This window comes from Pelophylax lessonae (assembly GCF_965119305.1).
Source record: "Pelophylax lessonae genome assembly, chromosome: 2".
NCBI lineage: Eukaryota > Metazoa > Chordata > Amphibia > Anura > Ranidae > Pelophylax > Pelophylax lessonae.
This window is the reverse complement of record NC_138769.1, coordinates 151,078,779-151,095,429: the sequence shown is the minus strand read 5'-3', so window position 1 is coordinate 151,095,429 and position 16,651 is coordinate 151,078,779. Positions and strand designations below refer to the sequence as shown.

Below are 16,651 nucleotides of genomic sequence, written 5' to 3'. Positions count from 1 at the left end.
GCAGGAAGTGAGAGGATATACCCTCTGGGACTGCCCCTAGGGTGTGGCCAGAACGTTTTCTTTCCTGTCTAGTCCTACTCCTGTAGAGGGCAGTATAACCCGAGTTGATATTAATCAAGGAGGACTACGTCTGTCAATGAGCTTAAGAGAAAAGGATTTTACGGGAAGATTTTACAAAAATCCATTTATCTCCTCTTTTTGATATTTTCTCAGTGGATTCCCCCAAGACCCCTATCATAGAACTTGTAAAAAAAATTTGAAATACATACTACATGTTTATAACAAACCATAGTTTCCTAGATTGAAAACTATTTGTAATTACATTTTGTAGATAGACTTCATGTCCAACAATTTGTGAAAACTATCTGGCCCCACTCCTTGAGAACTTCTTTGAGATTCCAGAGGGCTATTTAGCGGCGGAGATGTTTCCTCCTATGAACCAATCAATATTACCTTCATTCCACCTTGGCACTCCAATCCTATGACCTTCTTTTTTTTTTTTTTTTTTTTAATATATTTTACACGGCTTTTTGTCTCCTCACCAAATGTTCTCATCCTTGGTATGTAACTTAACCACTTGCCTACTGTGCACTTAAACCCCCTTCCCATCCAGACCAATTTTTAGCTTTCAGTGTTCTCACACTTTGAATGACAATTGCGCGGTCATGCTACACTGTACTCATATGACATTTTTATCATTTTTTTTCACACAAATAGAGCTTTCTTTTGGTGCTATTTAATCACCTCTGGGTTTTTTATTTTTTACAAAAAAAATTAAAATTTTGAAAATAAATTTTTCTCCTTCACTGATGTGCGCTGATGAGGCGGCACTGATGGGCACTGATAGGCTGCACTGATGGGCACTGATGAGGTGCCACTTATGGGCACTGATGAGGAGGTACTAATATGCCGCACTGATAGGCGGCACTGATGAGCACTGATAGGAGGCACTGCTGGGCACTGAGAGGTGGCACTGCTGGGCACTGAGGTGGCACTGCTGGGCACAGATCACCATCAGTGCCCATAGTGCTGCCAGTCAGTGGTCATCAGTGCCTAGATGAGCAGGCACTGATGGGCACTGACTGGCAGCACTATGGGCACTGATGGCAGGCACTGTGGGCACTGATGGTGGGCACTTTGTGTATGTTTTTTACCTTGTGTAATCAGGGCACTGGTGATCAGTGCCCTGATTACATTCTTCTGTGTCCCCGGCGGCTGATTGGCTCTCCTCCTTCCTCACACTGCAGTCTCCGTGTGAGGAAGGAGCGCTGGCGATGAGAGATGATCTCATATGTTTACATATGAGATCATCTCTCATTGCATGGGCCGATCACGTGGTAAATGGCCGCTGTGATTGGCCATTTACCACGATCTGTGATTGGCTGTGTCCAAGGGACACAGCCGACACAGATTTTCCCCGATGCGCGCTCGCGGGAGCGCGCGGGGAGCCTGTGTCTGGGAGGCCTCAAAGACGGCCTCCCGAAAATTAGAGTCCGCGCTGCAGCCGTCTTTCGGCTATAGCGCGGACCGGAAGTAGTTAACAATGGCTGATGTATAGCACTGTATATACTAAATTGAAGTAACGGAAGGAATATAATATTGTGGTTCCTTGTCTTCTTTGAAATGGCAGAGAATCGTGTAACCTTTACTTTTTGTACCCCTGAAGAAAGATGGTTTGCACCTGAAACTGGGTACTGGAGGGAACACTCCTTTCCAAGACTGAGGCTTCAATATCACTGATGAGCAGACATCTTAAGCCGTGACATTTTAACATTTATGCGTATATTGGTATATACATTTTCTCGCAAAAAAAATCTTTTTTCTATGGAAAAAATGCAATTTATGTTTTACTTTATTTTACTTAACTTACTTTCCAAGGGGGTTTTGCCTTTTGCTATTTCGGCGTGTCTTTTGGCTCAAATGTTGGTCTGCAGACCAGACTTCTAAAAAGGCCTTGACTGATCTTCCCTTTCAAGGTGATCGCCTGTTTGGAGCTACCCTGGATGACATCATAAAAGATCTCACAGGGGGGAAAAGCACCTTCATTCCGCAGGCTACTAAGGGCAAGGAACCTTGTCATAGACGTGGGCCTTCCTTTTCGGCTTTTTATTCCTCCCTCAGGGTCGACTGACAAGTGCTTGGAGCCTTTCAGGGCCTCCTCCTAGAGCAGGGGTGGGGAACCTGCGGCCCGTGGGCCGTATGCAGCCCGCAAAGTCATCTGATCCGGCCCCCTGTGCTTGGGTGACCAGACGTCCCCAGACTGAGTCCCCGCTTTGCATGGCCGATCCTGGGCAGGGGCGCCCAGGATGATCGGCCCTACCATCAGTGGCGTAGCGTGGGTGGTGCGGAGGGGGGCGAAATCCCGCGCTGCCGTGTCACTCCCGAGCCGCTATGTCCCCGCACTCCAGGCCGCCATGTCCCCTGTCAGGCTGCGCCCTGTTATTGGGCGAATAGGGTCATGTGCGGCAGCAGGGGGCCTGGCCTGTCTCAGATCCTGCTCCTGGAGTCCCGCCTCCGCATCTGTGAACCGCGAACGTCTCTTCTCCTCCTCAAGCCTGGATATCCGGTAAGTCAGCAGCCACACAGCCAGACAGAGTTAGGGGTGAGCAGTTTGGGTCACGCTGTGTAGTTCAGTATAGGAATATTGTAGGTAGGACAGTGTACTGTAATGGTTAGTGCAGTGTAGTGGGCGGTGTATTGTAGTGGGCAGTGTAGTGTAGTGGGCATTGATCACTCTGCATTAAGGGGGGGCACCAATCACTCTGCATTAAGGGGGGGCACCAATCACTCTGCATTAAGGGGGGGCACCAATCACTCTGCATTAAGGGGGGGGGCACCAATCACTCTGCATTAAGGGGGGGCACCAATCACTCTGCATTAAGGGGGGGCACTAATCACTCTGCATTAAGGGGGGGGGGGCACTAATCACTCTGCATTAAGGGGGGGGCACTAATCACTCTGCATTAAGGGGGGGGCACTAATCACTCTGCATTAAGAGGGCACTAAGATCCAGCAATACCCACAGCAGAACCAGCCAGAGCCAGCAGTACCCACATCAGTACCAGCCAGAGTCAGCAGCACCCACAGCAGTACCAGCCAGCAGTACATACAGCACAGTATCAGCCAGCAGAACCAGCCTGAGCCAGCAGTATCCACAGCAATATTAGCCAGCAGTACCAGCCTGATCCAGAAGTAGCCACAGCAGTACCAGCCAGCAGTACCTACAGTACAGTACCAGCCTGAGTCAGCAGTACCCACAGCAGTTCCAGCCTGAGCCAGCAGTACCCACAGCATTACCAGCCAGCTGTACCAACCAGCAGTACCAGCCAGCTGTACCCGCCAGCAGTTCTTTTCAAAACTTACCACCACAAAGAGTCGACTGTGCTCAAGACTGACCGACGCAAACCTGGAAAACCAGTTGCCAGTAGCAACATCATCAATACCAGCTAACATCACACACCTCACCAAAGAGAAGCAGTTGCAGCCATCACATTAGGGGTGAGTTCATTAAATGTTTGACCAAATATAATAGGCGCATTTTTAAGTTGATAATTTTTAATTATGATTTTATAAATACCCAAATGGCCCTTGGCAGAAAAAAGGTTCCCCACCCCTGTCCTAGAGGATCCAAATGAACCTGGTCTTGCAAACCGAGAGTGGGCTTCTCCAAACCTGCGGACAAGGCTCCTTCAGCATGAAGGTGCGCCCTCACCGCTATCGGGAATGGGGGGATGTCTTCGCTGGTTTATAGACCCTTGGGCTTCAATGGTGCAAGACAAGTGGGTCCACTAAGTCATTTGATCCGGCTACAAGATCGAGTTTCGCTCTTGTCCCCCGGCAAGGTTCTTTCCTTCCACCTTGTGCCTGTCTCTGGACGGTACATGACCTGTTACATCAAGGGGTGATTGTCCCGGTTCTGACATCTGAATGTTTTCAGGGTTTTTTACTCAAACCTGTTTACAGTTCCCAGGAAGGAAGGCAAAGTGCATCCAATCCTGGACCTCAAGGCGCTGAACTGCTTTGTTCGGGTGCAAAAGTTCAGAATGGAGTGGCAACCCTGCGTCAGGGGGATTTCCTCGCTTCTATCGAAATCAAGGATGCCCACCTTCACATTCCAATATGTGCCAGTCACCAGCGCTTCCTCCGCTTTGCCTTGTGAGAAGAGCATTATCAATTTGTGGCATTACCCTCTGCTCGTCAGGTCTTAACAAAAGTGTTAGCCCCGTTGCTAGCTCTGCTACGCCAGCCTGGCCAACAAGATGGGAGAGCTGGAGCTGCTGATGTATGAGGACTTAGATTTTGTGGGGATTTCAGAGACTTGGTTTGACAGCTCTCCTGATTGGCTGGCGACCATTCAGGAATATTCCCTTTATCGCAGGGATATAAGGTAAAAAAGGGGGAGGGTTATGTCTGTATATTAAGAACAGTGTACAGGTAAATATGAGGGACGATATTAATAATGGAGCTAAGAATGAGGTAGAATCCCTATGGGTAGAACTTCAAAGTGAAGGCACTATGGGGAAAGTAATATTGGGCGTATGCTATAGGCCCCCAACCAGAGGGAGGAGGGGGAAGCGGACCTCCTATCACAGCTTGGAATGGCCCCATGGATGGGAAATGTAATGATAATGGGGGACTTTATCCAGATATAGACTGGGCAGAAGGAACCGCACATTCATCCAAGGCTCAGCAGTTCCTAAATGTTTTGCATGACAATTTCATGGGTCAAATGGTGAACCCACCAACAAGAAACAATGTGGTACTAGACCTACTGATTACCAACAATACATGATCACGGATATAGAAATACGGGGCAGCTTAGAAAACGGTGACCATAGGTCAATTCGTTTCAGTATGAATCATAGTAATAGGAAACACAAGGGTAATTTAAGGACACTGAATTTCAAAAGAGCCAACTTCCCTAAACTGCGCTCTTTGCTAGATAATACCGATTGGAATAGAACCCTGGGAACAAAGAACACAGAGTCCAAATGGGAGTGCTTCAAGAGCATCCTAAACAAAGGGATTGACCAGTGCATTCCAAAGGGGAATACATTTAAACGAGCTAAAATAAACTCTGGGTGGCTAAACTCCAACATAAAAATGCATATTAATACTAGAGAAAAGGCCTTCAAAAAATACAAGGCTGAGGGGGTCATTGGCAGCATTCCAACATTACAAAGAGTGCAATAAGAAATGTAAAGGCAAAATCAAAGAGGCTAAAATAGAACATGAGAGACATATAGCAGAAGAGAGTAAAAAGAACCTCAAGAAATTCTTTAAGTATATAAATAGTAAGAAAGCGATGCCAGAACACATAGGCCCCATAAAAGACAACTAAGGGAATCTGGCCACAGAGGACAGAGAGAAGGCGAAAGTGTTTAAATAATTTCTTCTCTTCAGTCTTCACAAAAGAATTGGGGGGCTACACTAACCCAGCTTGTAATGATAAATAATACACCAAAGTAAGTACCCCCATGGTTAACAGAAGATAGACTTTGAACCAAACTAGAGAAACTTAACATAAATAAGTCACCGGGACCAGATGGCTTACACCCAAGGGTTCTTGAACAATGCTCAACTTTCTGGGCCTGACTCTGGCCTTAGCCAGAGTGCTCCTTTCTCTGGACAAACTCCACAAATTGCAGGCTGCAATTCGTCTCCTGCTGTCCCAGATGGTCATCCCTCTGTACTTTCATGTGGGTGCTGGTCCTCATGGTGTATACCTTTTTTGAGGCGGTTCCGTTTGCACAGTTTCATATGAGGTCCCTGCAAAGGGAGATTCTGGCCAAATGGGAAAAGACTCCGCAGTCTCTGGACAATCAGATCTGGCGGATAACGAAGGAGTCTCTGATATGGAGGCTTCGTTCTCTGGCGATTTTCCTGGGCAAATCCTTCCTTCCCCTTGTATTAGACAGTGGTCACCACGGATGCTAGCCTGTCCAGCTGGTGAGGCATCCTCCGCAAGCATTCTGCTCAGGGGATCCGGACACTCGAAGAGTCCAGACTACCGATTAATGTCTTGGAACTCCGAGCGATCAGACTGTGTCTGAACCATTGGACGGATCGTCGTCGGGAATGAGGGATGTCCAGTGTGAATTCAATCAGACAATGCCACGGCTGTGGCTTCTGTTAATCACCAAGGGGGCACAAGAAGTGTCCTGGCGGCTCTGGAGGTAGCTGGAATTCTAAGGTTGGACAGAACGGTGCATTCCAGCCCTCGCCGCCGTACACATTCCCGGAGTGGAAAACTGGCAGGTGGATTACCTCAGTCGGCAGGCATTGGACCAAGGGGAGTGGTCCCTTCATCCAGAGGGGTTTCATCAGTTGTCTCCAATGTGGATCTGTTGGTGTCTCAGCTCAACAAAGGTGCAGAGGTTTGTGGCTTGGTCAAGGGATCCGCTGTGTGATGCCACAGATGCGCTGGTGGCCCCGTGGGGTAAGTATCGTCTGATTTACGCCTTCCCTTCTCGCAAGCTTCTGCCAAGTCTTCTACGCAGGATCGAGGCAGAAGGGATTTACGGTCATCTTAATGGCTCTGGACTGGCCTCGCCGGGCTTGGTACACCGATCTTGTGCGGCTGGTTGCCGATGTTCCTTGGAAGCTTCCTCTCAGAGGGGATCTGCTGTTCCAAGGACCGATTTTCCATCCTGCTTTACAGTTGCTGGCTTTGACGGCTTGGCTGTTGAACGCCAGGTGCTGTAGGATAGAGGTATATCTGAGTCGGTGATTCCTACATGGTTAAAAGCTAGAAAATCTACTTCTAGAAAGATCTACCATCATACAAGGAAGACTTACATTGCATGGTGCGAGTCTCTTTGGGTTCATCCTCGCTCCTTCTCGGTGGCTCGGATCTTGACCATCTTCAACGGGGGGTTGAACAGAAATTGGCCTTAAGTACCATCAAGGGCCAGGTGTCTGCTTTGGCGGTCTTCTTCCAATGACCTTTGGCTACACACTCCCTGGTGTGTACCTTTCTTCAGGGTGTCCGACATTTGGTTCCTTCAGTGCGGTCTCTGTTGCCTCCTTGGGACCTCAATTTGGTGCTTTTGGCCCTCCAGAAGCCTCTCTTTGAGAATGTTCGGGAGGTTCCCCTGCTTACGCTGTCCCAGAAGGTGGCTGTTTTTGGTGGCTTTTTTGCCTTTGCGCGCAGGGTGTCGGAACTGGTGGCTTTATTCTGTCGTTCACCTTACCTGGTGATTCACAGACATAAGGTTGTTCTTCGCCCCTGTCTGTCGTTCCTTCGCCCCTGTCTGTCGTTCCTTCGCCCCTGTCTGTCGTTCCTTCGCCCCTGTCTGTCGTTCCTTCGCCCCTGTCTGTCGTTCCTTCGCCCCTGTCTGTCGTTCCTTCGCCCCTGTCTGTCGTTCCTTCGCCCCTGTCTGTCGTTCCTTCGCCCCTGTCTGTCGTTCCTTCGCCCCTGTCTGTCGTTCCTTCGCCCCTGTCTGTCGTTCCTTCGCCCCTGTCTGTCGTTCCTTCGCCCCTGTCTGTCGTTCCTTCGCCCCTGTCTGTCGTTCCTTCGCCCCTGTCTGTCGTTCCTTCGCCCCTGTCTGTCGTTCCTTCGCCCCTGTCTGTCGTTCCTTCGCCCCTGTCTGTCGTTCCTTCGCCCCTGTCTGTCGTTCCTTCGCCCCTGTCTGTCGTTCCTTCTAAAGGTTGTCTGTGTTTTTCATTTGAATGAAGACATTGTGTTGCCTTCCCTGTGTCCCCAGGCCTAAACATCCAAAGGAAATTGCCTTGCATGCCTTGGATGTGGTTCAGGAAATTAGGGTGTACCTGGCAGCTATGGAGTCTTTCAGGAAGTCAGACTCAACTGTTTGTGCTCAAGGATGGGCCTCGTAAAGGGTTGTCAGCTTCCTCTGCAACAATTTCCAGATGGATCAGAGACAGTAATTCAGGCCTATTCCATCAAGGGTCAGGTTCCTCCTTTCCCTTTGCTTGGTACCCCCCTGGGCTTTTGGTCATCAGGCGTCAGTTACGCAATTTTGCAAGGCGGCTCGGTGCACACTTTCACAAAGTTTTATAATGTGGATATGTTGGCATCTGCAGATGCGTCTTTTGGCCGCAAGGTTTTGCAGGCTGCTGTTGAGAGGACCTGATCCTCTTTGAGGGTGTATTGTTTTTTTCAGATGGGCTCCGGTTGTTTTGGTTGCACTCCTGTTGCCTGGTTGGCTGTTTAACCTTGAATCTTTTTGCTGTTCCCACCCTTCATGTTTAACCACTTACTGACCGCACGCTTTAACATAAGGGTGTTCCCAGTGGCGGATTCGCCTTGGGATCACCTTTATGGGCAGCAGGAGAGGTGCTGCCTCGCCTTCCTGGTCGTTTTCCCCGCTTATCGGAGCCTTTGGTAGCGGGGAAAACAATCAAGTCCGCTGTCCTCTCAGGCAGCAAGTCGAGAGGGCAGGATGGCCCTCACTCGACTCCATGGCCTTGGAGGACTGGAGCGACATCATACGTCGCTTTGTAGCAACGGCTTTAAAGAGACAATTTTTTTCATCATGAAAAAAAATTACTTGTTTTTTTCTTTTTTTGTGTAGATGTGAGATCTGAGGTCTTTTTGACCCCAGATCTCACATTAAAGAGGTCCTGTCGTGCTTATTACTATTGCAAGGGATGCTTACATTCCTTGTAATAGAATTAAAAGTGATCAAAAGTTGTTTAAAAAAAAATAAGTGTAAAAATAAAAGCGAAAATAGGAAAGTAGAAAAAAACAAAATGAAAGCGCTCTGTATTCACATGTCCGCGTATTGATCGCGGGCAGAATCGCCACGATTCTGCCCGCGATCCGGAAATCATTGCAAATCGCGGGACGCCTGTGCGTTACGCATTACGCTACAAAGAAGCTCTTGTACTTTTTTGGGCGTAATGCATCCCGCGATTTTTTCTTGCGCGATGTTACCGCGATTCGGCAGGCGGAAATTGCGGCAACATCGCACAGCTTTTGGGGTGCTATTGCAAATCACGGGCAACGCACATGCGTCCCGCGATTTGCAATGATTTCCGGATCGCGGGCGGAATCGCGGCGATTCTGCCCACGATCAATACGCTGACATGTGAATGCAGCCTCAGTACCCAGATCCTCCTTCTACGCAGCCATGATGTTTTAATTGATGCAGTATGTGGTCTGGCATTGTCATGTTGGAAAATGCAAGGTCTTCCCTGAAAGAGACGACATCTAGATGGGAGCATATGTTCTAGAACTTGGATATACCTTTCAGCATTGATGGTGCCTTTCCAGATGTGTAAGCTGCCCATGCCACACGCACTCATGCAACCCCATACCATCAGAGATGCTGGCTTCTGAACTGAGCGCTGATAACAACTTGGGTTGTCCTTGTCCTCTTTAGTCCTGATGACATGGCGTCCCAGTTTTCCAAAAAGAACTTCATATTTTGATTCATCTGACCACAGAACAGTTTTCCACTTTGCCACAGTCCATTTTAAATGAGCCTTGGCCCAGAGAAACCGCCTGCGCCTCTGGATCATGTTTAGATATCGCTTCTTTTTTGGCCAATAGAGTTTTAGCTGGCAACGGCGAATGGCACGGTGGTCTGTTTACCGACAATGTTTTCTGGAAGTATTCCTGAGCCCATGTTGTGATTTCCATTACAGTAGCATTCCTGTATGTGATGCAGTGCCGTCTAAGGGCCTGAAGATCAAGGGCATCCAGTATGGTTTTCCGGCCTTGACCCTTGCACACAGAGATTGTTCCAGATTCTCTGAATCTTTAGATGATTTTATGCACTGAAGATGATAACTTCAAACTCTTTGCAATTTTGCTCTGAGAAACTCCTTTCTGATATTGCTCCACTATTTTTCGCCGCAGCATTGGGGGAATTGGTGATCCTCTGCCCATCTTGATTTCAGAGAGACACTGCCACTCTGAGAGGCTCTTTTTATACACAATCATGTTGCCAATTGACCTAATAAGTTGCAAATTGGTCCTCCAGCTGTTCCTTTTATGTACATTTAACGTTTCCGGCCTCCTATTGCTACCTGTCCCAACTTTTTTGGAACGTGTAGCTCTCATGAAATCCAAGATGAGCCAACATTTGGCATGACATTTCAAAATGTCTCACTTTCAACATTTGATATGTTATCTATATTATATTGTGAATAAAATATGAGTTCATGAGATTTGTAAATTAGCCCATTCCTTTTTTACTCACAATTTGTACAGTGTCCCAACTTTTTTGGATTTGGGTTTGTAGTTTTCTAGCAAAAACAAACTAATTTTAACTTGTAAACAAGTGTTAGAAAAAGGCCTGGTCCAGAAGTGGTTAACACTGCTTTGTGATTTCCAAACGTTATTAGGATTTGAAGCTGTGTCAATCAATGAGCGAAAGAGAAAATGGGATTTCTCTAATGTTCATTGATGGACACAGCACCCACCCCTCTGTGGAGTTGTAATTCTTCTGACGCTGCTTGTAACTAAACTGAATGCCTAAAGCAGAGAGAGGGAGTATACCCCCTGGGACTGCCGATGGGTGTAGCCAGACTTTTTTTTCTGCCTAGTGTCCTACTCCTGTAGGGGGCAGTATAACCCAAGGATTATGAAGATCTGAAGCTGTGTCCGTCAATGAACATCAGAGAAATGGATTTTACGGTAAGTCAAAAATTGATTTTTGTGAATGTAAGTTGTGTTGTTATTGCAGTGTTTACCTCAAGAAATATTTGATGTTTTTACATTTTTACTTGCTGTTCTATTTTTATTTTTAATTGTACTAGGTGTAAAGATTTTTGTTAGTCACTAGATGCAGGGTTTGATTAGCCATTAAGTCATGCAAGCAACAGTAAAGCACAATCACTGAAACATGCATTATTAAACTTTAGTATTCGATGTAACAGAATTTTCCTTGCCTTATGTCTGTTTCTGATTTCTTATAAACCACAGGCAAAGTGCAGCAGCAGAAAGTGATCTACTCAAATATTTACATAAAAACATAGTCCCTTCAGTAATTAAACCTAGTACACAAGATCAGAAAATCAAATGAAAAATATTGCTTTTAAAACAATTCTATGATAATCTGGGTACACCGCTTTCGAGAGCCCATCATGACAGTTTATCCGAAGGGACAAACGAAAATTTTTCTTGAGCGATACCAGATAGTACGCTTTTCCTTTTATTGGTACAGTTTTCATCCGAAAATAAATATAAATGCAATACATTACATCTCTTCTGAATTTTTATTCTGGTGTAGGAGAATTTTCGTAACCTTAGTAACTTCTTAATTTTCAATATGGAGACTAGCATGCAAAAAAGATTATTCGTCCGATAATCTCATCGTGTGTACCAGGCTTAAGAAATCATGTTAAAGTCCTCATTTAAAATAACTTTGGTTACATGTAAGGAAACCCAAAATATAGCTAGTGTCTCTTATCACAGCTACTTGGATTATTACCATTTTTTACTTGCTCTGAAAAATATTAAATGTCCTCATCCTTCCTTACTCTGCACTTGCTGTAAAACAAAACAAATAAGAGGTTGTGATTAAAAGTGATATGTTAAACAAATTATTTGCTAGTAAGGTTTAGAACCTAGGTTTAAAGGCAGAAGGTTTTTTACCTTAATACCTTCTATGCAATAAGGTAAAAAACCTTCTGCATGTAGCTTCCCCCAGCCCCCACTTTATACGTACCTGAGCCCAATCTCTATCCGGCGATGTGCACAAGAGCAGCGTCTCTCTCTCCTCATTGGATAGAGAGGCAGCAGCGGGAACTATTTGCTTCTTCTGCTGTCAATCGCAGCCAGTGAGGAGAGAGTGGAGAAGGGCGGGGACAAGCTGCTCTGTGTGTCAACATACACACAGAGCTAGCTCAAGAGCGAGCACGCACAAGTGCCCCCATAGCAAGCGGCTTGCTATGGGGGCACTCAGCAAGGGGAGGGGCCAGAATTGCCAGCGGGGGACCCCAGAAGAGGAGGAACAGGGCTACTTTGTTCAAAACCAATACATTGAGCAGGTAAGTATTGCGTGTTTGTTTAAAAAGTGTGAAAATTAGAACCACTTTAAGTAGACTTTAGTCACATAATTAAGTCCTGAAAAATCATGCTGGCCCCTTTTGCAGGTATAGCTATTTCAAATATTAAAAATAAGTGCCTATACTGTTTAAAACCAGTAATACTGTCTCGCCTTGTTTTGCATGTGCTCAGTTCTTTATTTTTCGGCCCTGTGCCGAAAATGCAGTGTCTTATCTGCTGACAGCCTAAAGATTTAAGGCTTTTCAGGGGCCCTGGGCTTCAGCAAAATGGCAGCCTCCTGCAAGAAGAAAACAATTACAATGCTTGAGGCAATTTACAGCACACTAATTTTGATAGCATAATTATTGTGGAATGTTTGTTCCTTGCTAAAACACTTTATTTTTTTTTTTTTATTAATCAAGTTGCTATGGGTAAAGTTTCACTTTTAATGTAAATTGCTTGAGGTGCACCAAATGGAAATTTTGGTACCGAAAATTCAGGATGCACTTAACTGAAATGACCATCTTACAGTGGGTAAAAAAAGTATTGACTACGTCACCTTTTTTCTAGGTAAAAATATTTCTAAAGGTGCTATTGACTTTAAATTTTCACCACATGTCCGTAACAACCCATGCAATCCATACATACAAAGAAACCAAAATAAATACTTTTAGAAATTAGGTTACGTGTAAAAAAATGGAATGACACAGGCAAAAAGTATTGAACATGCTAATTTGAAATCTATTTAATACTTTGTACAAAATCCTTTGTTAGTAATGACTGCTTCAAGACGCCTCATGTATGGAGAAATTAATTGCATGCATTGCTCAGGTGTGATTTTGGCCCATTCTTCCACACAAACCATCTTCAAATCTTGAAGGTTCTGTGGGCCTCTTCTATGAACTCTGATGTTTAGTTTTTCTTTGAAACCAATTGAGAGTTTCCTTGGCTTTGTGTCTGGGATCTTTGTTTGGCTGAAATGTCCACCCTCATTTCATCTTCATCATCCTAGTGGATGGCAGCAGATTTTTTTATCAAGAATGTCTTGTTCCATTCATCCTTCCTTTAATGCTATGAAGTTTGCAAGTACCATATGCTAAAAAATAGCCCCACACCATGATCCCGCCTCCAAACTTCACTGTTGGTATGGTGTTTTTGGGTTGATGTGCAGTGCCATTTGACCTAGAAACATGGCGTGTATTATGGCATACAAAGAGTTCAATTTTGGTCTCATCTGACCAGTCTATATTCTCCCAGTATTTTGCAGGCTTGTCTAAATGTTGTGCAGCAAACGTTAAACGAGCTCCGAGATGCTTTTTCTATAGCAATGCAGACTTGCGTGTGAGCATGCATACAGGCCATGAAGGTTGTGTGCATTACTTAATGTTTTCTTTTAAACAATTGTACCTGCTTTTTCCAGGTTTTTTGAAGTGTTCCTTGGCTCTTGGACAGTTCTACTGATAATTCTTTTCACTTTTCTGTCAGAAATCTTGCAAGGAGCACCTGACCATGGCCAGTTTATGTTGAAAGGATGTTCTTTTCACTTCTAGATTATGGTCCCAAGAGTGCTCAATCAGAAGTTTGAAAATCCTTCTCTAACCATTGCCATTAGTATGTTTTGCAACAAAAAGGTTGCAAAGGTCTTGCGAGAGCTCTTTATAGGCCATCAGTTGAGACTGAACCAGCTGATATTAATTTGCACTGAGAAGGGGCAGGATTGCTTTCTAATTACTGATAGATTTCCATGCCTTTTTGCCCCTCCCTTTCTTCATTTGTTAAATACTTTTTCCCTGTGTCATTCTTTTTTAGAGCACATAACTTAATTTCTGTACCGGTTTGTTTTGGTTTCTTTGTATGTATGGATTGCATGAGTTACGAACATGTGGAAACTCCATATCAAAAGCACCTTTAAAAATATATTTACCTAAACAAAATGTTGACGTGTCCAATACTTATTTTACCCAATGTATAATTGTAAAATATTCAACTTTTTAATTAATATCATGAATTTATTGGCCATTATCTGTATCTTTAGCGCAAGAAAAGCTCAAGAAAAATGCATACCTTTAAATTCTTTGTTTTCACACTGGTCCGTTGTGCTTCTGTTGTGGTGTTCAAGTCTTGCTTGCTGCAATTTTGGTCAGTTAAGAAAACTGCATTAAAAACGCAGCAAGAACGCATCAGTAACGCACCGATGTTACGTTTTTGGTGTGGTTTTTGAGTCACATGACCTATGGAAAACACACCATAAGCACAGTAAAATCGCTGAAATCGTGAAATCGCACCATTATCAGCATCTTTTTCTTTATCTGCAAAATACCAAAACACCATTTTCAGCTATGTTTCGGCTGCCAAATTTTCAGTGCATCTCTAGAAACTGCTGCTGCTTGCTTTGAGGCATAATATTTCTTATTGAAACCTATTGAAAATTCAAAGTCTTGTAATAAGGGGCGATTTAATGACTTGTGTGAACAGTATTCTTTCATCAAAGAAGCAAACAAAGCTTTTCAAATATGAAAAGCTCTACCTGCTATCTCAGCAGCCCAAAACCAAAACATTTCATATTTACCTGATTTGAAATATATAAAAAATCACTTAACATTCTCTTAAAATGGTGATTTCTCATCTGCTTGCAACCCTTGCTTGCTGTAGCCCAGAGGGGTTCACCCTTCCTTCAGCCCGCAAAAAGTTTTTATCACTGTAAAATGGGATGAGACCTCATCAATTTCTAAGATTGTGTTTAACTTATTAGGCTTTTGTATTTTTCCTTGCTTTTTATGAAGCAATGCATCTATGCATGCTTGGCCTATCTTTGAGGTGGTTTTCAAACTTATAGTACTTGTCATCAGTTTGGACTGCTGTAATATACAGAGCATAATTAGTTCCGGAATTATGCTTGTAATCCAAAGCACTGGTATATCAAAACTAATTTCCCTATAGAAAATAATGGAAACTCAGATTTGTTTCACAACCATTTATTCAGAAGTCCTTCAGTCTATAGTCCATATAAAAAGATTATAGCAATGTGATTTCAAGGCAACTTCAGGGAATGCCTGGATAATCTTCCTGTAATGTTGGATCCGAATCGCATAAATTAAGATGGGGATCTGACTCCGGGCTCATGCTCACTGCAGCTCAAAAAAAACTGCTTTTACAGGCATTTAAGCTTTTATTTAAGCGTGAAGAAGCTTGTCCTTTTTTTTTTTTTTTTTTTTTTTTTTTTTTTTGCTCTTCTGCAAGTTTTTATTGAGCTTTTCTGAGTACACCCTCCTTAAAGTCTGTGGGTACAAGTCAAATAGAAGTCGCCTTGAAGTAGTACAGGAAACTTTTCTAAAGTCAGGACGTTTTCAGTAGTGCTAATTAACCTCTTGCCGACCGCCCACCATAGTATTACTGCGGCAGGGCGGCTCAGCTGCGCAAAATCACGTAGTGCTACGTGATTTTGTGCACGTCGTCTCAGCGGGAGGCAGGCCGCAGGAGAAGCGGCGCCGATTGCCGCTGGCCTCCCACAATCATCAGATAAACTGACAGAAGACCCGCCTGCTTATGTAAACAAAGCAGGCGAGTCTTCTGTCAGACAGGCAGGGAGAGATCAAGAGTTTCAGCCAAGCTGAAACCCCCGATCTCTCTGTTCCTGTCAAAGAACCATTCCCCCACAGTCAGCAAGCATATTTAGGCACACATTAACCCCTTTGATCACCCCCAGTGTTAACCCCTTCCCTGCCAGTGTCATTTATACAGTAACCGTGCATACAATTTAGCACTGATTACTGTTTTAATGTCATGGAAAGTAAATAAGGTCCAGGTGTGATAGTGAAAAATGAGGCAAAGGGGTCATGGGAACAATGGAGGGGATGTAATCTAGCTCACCTGGGCAAAAGGGGATTTATTTGTGCCACAAAATCACTAGAAAATATTCATTAAAAAAATAACAATGTTTTATTTGTACACCATTTTTTACATATGAATCATAAAAACAAATGTAGTCAAGATGATACATGCATACACACGCATATCCTAATAGAGAAGTATACACTATGGTTCACTGACTGATCAACGCGTTTCAACAAAGCTTCTTCAGGATCCAACAGGTATATCTCTCAAAAGAATGTGTACAGTATCACACTATCCATCATTTAAAATCAAACTCGGAGATAGCAAGGCAACACATCATCCGTGAAATGTGGTGACAGGTAACTGTCACGACAATTCCAAAGATACTTAGGATATAGGAGGATTGGGCAGATTTTTTTTTCCAAAAATATGTAGCAAAATACAAATTGGACTAAACTGATAAAAACTTTTGATTTTTTAAATGTTTTTATTGGGAATGTTTTATAGCAGAAAGTAAAAAATATGGCGCTTTTTTTTTTTCAAAATTGTTGCTCATTTTTTATAGCGCAAAATCTAAAAACCGCAGAGGTGATCAAATACCATCAAAAGAAAGCTCTATTTTTTGGAAAAAAAGGACATCAATTGTATTTGGGTACAGTGTCGCACGACAGTGCAATTTTTCATTAAAGTAATGCAGTGCTGATTTGCAAAAAATGGCCTGGTCATTAAGGTTGTAAAACCTTCCGGAGCTGAAGTGGTTAAGAATTCTCTCATTGACTAAAATGGGACGTGACTCTACTCCGAATGAAAGACGTCTTTCATTTTATCAAGTTAAAATTTATAAAAAAAATTTGCTAGTCT

At 44.1% G+C, this 16,651-nt stretch overlaps 1 protein-coding gene across 6 annotated transcripts in view; it reads left to right on the top strand.

The window, feature by feature from the left end:
* MYO1C (myosin IC) overlaps window positions 1-16,651 on the top strand; it is a 393,404-nt gene that overhangs the window by 277,942 nt on the left and 98,811 nt on the right. The window lies entirely within an intron of this gene.